This window comes from Ceratotherium simum, chromosome 6 (genome assembly GCF_057802395.1).
Source record: "Ceratotherium simum simum isolate JZ-2026a chromosome 6, ASM5780239v1, whole genome shotgun sequence".
Taxonomy (NCBI): domain Eukaryota; kingdom Metazoa; phylum Chordata; class Mammalia; order Perissodactyla; family Rhinocerotidae; genus Ceratotherium; species Ceratotherium simum.
Genome location: NC_141905.1, coordinates 30,068,578 through 30,074,577, shown reverse-complemented (window position 1 = coordinate 30,074,577; position 6,000 = coordinate 30,068,578). Strand labels below are relative to the sequence as shown.

The 6,000-nt window shown below is 58.1% G+C and overlaps 1 protein-coding gene across 1 annotated transcript in view; it reads left to right on the top strand.

The window, feature by feature from the left end:
* The first annotated feature begins 803 nt into the window (after positions 1-803).
* CDH23 (cadherin related 23) overlaps positions 804-6,000 on the top strand; it is a 402,905-nt gene continuing 397,708 nt past the window's right edge. The window contains exon 1 of the mRNA XM_087432054.1: positions 804-1,111. The gene's annotated coding sequence lies outside the window, so the exon portion shown is untranslated. The remainder of the gene's footprint in view (positions 1,112-6,000) is intronic.

The window sequence follows — 6,000 nt, the reverse complement described above, 5'->3', positions numbered from 1 at the left end:
GTCCCTCATTTGTAAGCACTGGGGCACTGTGAGCTCGATTGAGGCAGAGGGCGCAGATGGGAGCGCACGAGTGGGGATGGGCAAAGGCAGCTGGTTGAGCGAAGCACGGCCAAGAGGCCCCACGGACTAGTGGGACCGAAGCCCACTCTACACTCAGCGACTCTGGGAGCAGAGAGGGGGCGCTTGAAGCCAACAGATGGCGCAGGCTCACCTAGGCCGTGCGCCCGCTCGCCGGCTCAAGCTTCCAGGGAGCGTGTCCCCGTTCGGCCGGAGGCGCCGGGCCGGCGGGAGGCTGGCGGTCCCCCCACCCCGACCCCTTCTGCGTGCCCCTCGGCGGGACGGCGGGCGGCCCTGCGGGGCACGGCGCCAGCGCGCACCTGGGGCTGCTTCCGCGGGCTTCCTCCTTGCCCCTTTGGGGGATTCGTCGAGTTGCCACAGCAGCCGGTGCCATGACATCGGCAGAGGGCAGCTCCGCCAGCACTGAAATATTCATGCCCCGAGCGCCTGGCTGGGCTCCCCGTCGCTCCCGGGGGTCCGAGCGGAGCCGGGGCGGGGGGCGCAGGGATCCTAGCGGCCCCTCGGGCAGGGGGTGGGCGGCGAGGCGCGGCCGGGCAGGCGGGGGCCGGGCGAGGCGGGAGGTGAGGGAGGGAGCGTCAGGAGGCGGGGTCTGGGTGGCGGGGGCCGAGCGGGGCGGAGGAAGCGAGGGAAAGTTGATCGCGGACTTGAGCGGCGGCGGCGGCTCTGGAGAGAGGGGCGCGGGCTGCGGGCGCGATGCTCGGCGAGAAGACGCGTCCGACGGCGGCCGGGCGCTGAGCTGGGTGGGGCGGGGCGGCCCGGCCCCGGGCATGGAGCGCGGCGGTGCCGAGCCTCGGGACGTTTGGGGCGCGTCTCGTCAGAGCCCGCGGCGCGCCTGAACTTGCGGCCGGCAAGCGGCCAGAGGCTAGCGGACGGCCCAAGGGGACACTGGAGAGGCCGGCGCGCCGCGGATGAGCCTTCGCGCCGGCGGCGAGACGCGGCGGTGACCAGCACCGGAGCAGGCGGCCGGCGGGGGCCCATCCGGCGGAGAGCAGAGCCCGAGGCGCGGCGCGGCGCCGCTCCGCACACGCACACGGTACCAAGAGCCGCGCACCGCCCCTTCCCTCCCCGCTTCCCTCGCCTTCTCCGCGCGTTCGCCCGCCACGCGGCGGGAAAGTTGGAGTCGTGGGGTCGCGACCGCAGCCGCTGAGCCACTTGTTCCCAGCGCGGCCATAGCCCGCGGCGGGCGCCCGGGGCCTCCTTCCATCCCGGGCCCCTGGCCGGGATCCTGCGCCCCGCTCCGAGCCCGCGGCCGGACGCGCGGCAACTTTGATACCCGGGAACTCGAATTCCCTCGGTGTTGGCTTTGGGAGGCCAGGCACTCCACTCCCCACCCCGATTCCTGGGCCCGTGACCTTTCGGGCACTCTGCTCTCCGCGCCTCAGAGAGGGTCTGGGTCTGCGGTGGGGAGAATTTCGGGGTAAAGAGGGCGTTGGGATCCAATCCCGTCCCCTTCTGCGCTCTGGGTCCCCATTTAAACAGTGGAGATGGGGTGGGGCACACCCCCACCGCGGGGTAGGCAACGGCACTGGAGGGACCTAAAGTCACGTAGCTCTCTCCTACCCTCGTAACCTCTCCGGTGCCTGCGAGAGACCCCCGAGGACTCCTGCTACCTCCCCAGTCCGATCCGGCTACGGGAAGACGCGCCCCTCGCGGAGCCGAGAGCCTTGTGCGGGTCGCGCTTCGCCTCCTCAGCCCCGGCAGGCCCGCCCCGGGCTGTGCTCGTTGTCCCCCGGGGCCTGCGCTCCGGAGCGCTGCCCCTCGTCCCCCCTGCAGGTCAGCCCGGGACGCGTGCAGAGCCCGCTCGTGCCAAGGTGGTGGCGGCGTTAGCCGGAGGGCACTCCGTGCCTTGCTTTCCCGGAGCGGGCATCTAGAGCCGCTGCCTCCGTGCCGCGAGCGGAGATCCGGAGATCCGGTGCCCTCGCGCCGGCCGCCGCCCCATTGCGTCTCCAGCCCCAGCCCTGGTGCTGTCAGCAGCCCACTGGGGGAAAATTAGCCTTTCCTGGGTAGTAACACGCCCCCACCCTACTAGTGATTCAGAAGGCAGCGCCTGCCTCTTCTACGTACTTTGCCCTCTCGGACCGGAGCCGCTTGCCTTTTAGCGCTTAACAAGTACCCCTACCCCAATTTGGATTTTGAAATAAGCTGGAGAGGCACATGAGGATTGTGCGTGTGTGTTGGGTTGAGTCACCCTTGCTCAGGGGAGAATTAGGCCGCTTGGGTTGGGGTGGGCTTGGAGAGCCTGGTTGGGGCCAGGTGCGAGGTGCTGATGAATCAGCCCGTGGTGAGGCGGAGCTGGCTGGGAGTTAATGTTTGGTTCGTGGTGCAGGGGTAGGCGCACTGCGGTCGGCACCTGGGAAGGTGGGGACCAGATGTCATTCTGTTGAGGAGGGCCTGGGAGGGGACCCTTAGCTGGGGAATAGGAATGCTGGGCGCTGTGTGTTTCCCCAGGGCTGGGGAGGGTGGGAAAGCAGAGTGCCTGCATGGCAGAGAGCGAGCGTATCCTGTGAGCTGGAAAGGTGGCACTACAGAAGTGACTGGTGTGACCGGGAGGCTCTGCTCTGGGTGGTGGAGGAGGGCAGTGAGGGTAGGAGGCCCAGAGCTGGCATCTTGGCCTTGTCTGGGCTGGGCCTGCATGCACATGTCTGTCTCCACCTTCCTGACCCCCAAACAGCTGGGCTCCTCACATCTGCCTACCAAAGGGCTTGATTCGAGGGTTATGATGGCAGATGATCCTGGTTACCTCCCGAATAGCTCCCCCACCCAACAAGCTACCTTACCCGCAATTTCACCATTTGACGTTCATTTCTTTGAGCTTAATATTTTAAGGGGCACGTTTCTGAAGTCCTAATTCAAAGTGGACATACTTTGGGGACGTGAGGTCTGGTGGAGCCTTGCTACACCGAGCATGGCCTGTGGACATGCGGCATCAGCATCACCTGAGAGCTTGTTGGAAAGACAGACCCTTGCACCCCACCGCAGACCTCTTGATTCAGAATCTGCCTTTTACAAGACCCTTGAGTGATTTGTTTGCTTGGTAAAGTTTTGGAAGCCCTGGTCCATAGTACCTTCTAGGGAATGAACATTTCACAGCCTCTTGGTGCAGAAAGAATGTCCAGTAGGGCAGTGGATAAGAATGTAGGTGTGAGAGTGAGACTGGAACTTCCTTTCCTGGACAGTTATGCTAAGGTTGGGTTAGCAGTCCACCGCCGGCCCCTTTGGGCTATTCCCTGCTAATGCCAGGAGGGTGTCTGTTTTGGGGACCTTTAAGCAAATTTGAGTAGCAGCTCAGCTTTCTGTGCAATTAAAACATTGCTGTGTGTGCTGCATATGGGCCAGTAGGAGGTGGGCAGCGGGGGCAGAGCTTCTGGAAGCTGGATATGCTGCTCTGTCTCTAGGAGGCCAGGGGCTGGGAGGATGCTGTCCCTCAAGGCGAAGGAATTGAGTAACTGTCCTTTACTTAGTCTGTCTCTCTCAGATGGGTGGAATGACCCATTGATCACACTTCTCTGCGACCACAGGACTTGTGCAGAGGAAGCTGCATAAATGCTAATTTGGGATAGCCCACAGAGGGGAGGATACTGACCAAGGTCCGCTCTTAGCCCCCAGCCCGGGCTGGACATTCCAATTCTGCTGCCCTGGGGCCTTAGGAGGCCCCTATCCCCAAAACATGAGGAATGATGCCAACACGTGGTGGCAGGTCACCTCCGTGGTCCTCTAGAGGGATAATGGCGACCCTGAAGCCATCAAGGCTGGCCTGAGAGTGGGGGTCTGAAGGACTTTGGAGGGATTTGGATCAGAGGCCTAGTGGGGCCAGTGGTGTCACAGGGGAAAGGTCATGGCGTGACTCATGCACCCCAGCCCTGCCAAAAGAAGGCTGTCTTTTTCTAGGCTGCCTCTGCCAGGAAGAGGGTCAACCCCTCCAGGGTGCAGGTGGCAAGGGGGAGCTGTGGGAGGACAGGGGTCAGCCTGGTCGTGGACCTTACAAACAGGGTGGCTAATGTGAAAGCATTCCTTCATCAATGGGTTCAAAATCACTAGGTTAATAAATCTCTTACTATTTTCTTAAACCTTCACTTTAAAAAAAAAAAATTCAATGTTTTAAAATGTAAAGATGGTTTTTACAATGAACTTAATTGCCTTTGAACTCATTGGTTTCAAAGTCAATTATAGTGTTGTTTTTTAAAAAATTCATTCCTTTGTATTTTGAGCTTCGATTTGAGTTTTTCTGGGCACTGGAGCAGTCCTGTTTGTCCATTACTAGGTGAGCAAGGTCGTTCATGAGTCGGACCCTCCTGGATGGGTTATTTCAGGGTGGGAGTATTTTGCCTCCAGTCGAAGAGAAATGGGGATCGGAACGGGTCCTTCTGGGCTCCAGCCCTGTGCACGTGTGTGGATAATACTGATGCTGCATGGGGGTCACCAGCCCCGGGAAGCCTTCACTGACTCTGGGGGTGGGTGGGTGGAGTGGCTGCCTCTCCAGCCAGTGCCTCCCCCCATCACAGCCCTTCCATGGCGCTCTTTGCTGCTCTGCAGTGGTCTGGCCCCTCACTAGATGGTGAGCTCCTCCAGCACGGGCTGTGTCTTATTCCTCTTTATGCCCTCAGGGCCCACCACACTGTGCTCAGTAACTGGAGGTGCTATTGCCAGGTGATTGTTTCACTACCTTCTCTAGCCTCATCGTTAACTGATCATTAACACACCAGGCGTTTGGTGCCTATAACTAGTTTTAACTATTCATGTTGGTTACTTTCAAGAGGTGGCTATTGCCCATATTGCCATATTCTGGTCTAGGCATAGAGTAGAGGTCTCAAACTCGCATGCCCAAAGGGGCCAGGAGGCTGACCAAAGAATAAAGCAGGGCCAAATGTAAGACAGTAGGGAGTGGTGGGGACTGTGGAGAACTGAAGAGTGCAGGCCCCTCTACAGTGTATAAAAGGGGCAACTGTGGGCAAAACCATCTGTGTGACAGAAGTCAGAATAATGGTAACCCCAGGTATAATGACTAGGGCACAAGGGGTGCTTCTGGAGTGCTGGAAGTTTCTGTCTTGATCTGAATATCTGCAACAGTGGTGAGTGATCATTTGTGCAGAAGAGTCAATTCAGAAAAATTAGAGCATTTATGGACCATATTTATTTTGGTTCAATATGAAAATAGCTTTATTGAATCCCATAGGGGAAAAGATGCCTATTCTTACCACCTTTGTTGACTAGAAGGGTGTCAGTGAGAGACTTGGCATATTTAAGAAGTAGCCACATGGAGACAGCTTTCTAGCCTTTCACTGTGAAATTTAATCTGGATCTGTCACAGGGAGTGGGGCAGCGACGGCTGCTACTTGCTGGTGGGTATGTTTGGGTCTCAGGATTTGTGCTCTTGGGGCTGTCTCCCCTTGCAGTAAAAGTCCTCGGGGCTCAGTGTGTCGCCAAGGGGAACGAATGTATTGTTGTCAGCCTTGGGGTCCTCAGGCTGTGTCAGGTTTAGCGTTCCTGTTTTTTACATTTCCTTTGCAGAGTCTAAAACCCCATGCAAGTGCTGGTTATTATTATGATTGTAAACCCACTCCCTTCATGATGTTTGTAAGACTGCGAGGAGGCAGACAGAGCTGGGACTGAACACCAGTTCTTTGCTCCTGAATTCTGAGGCCTTGGTCTGGCGCATAACCTTGTCCAGGCCTTAGGTTTCTCATCTGTTAAATGGGAATAATTTTCAATTACATTGTGGGCTTGTTATGAGTGTAAATATGGAAAAAACTGAACAGAAAGCCTTTTGTGGGTACCTGGCACACAGCACACATGCGGAATGTGTAGCTTTTATTATTATCCCTCTCGATTTAGTCACGTGGTAGGTACATTGTGTTCTAGCGAATAGGCGAAACCTCATCTTATTTTGAGAGCTTGACAACATGTAAGTTCATAAATTGAATT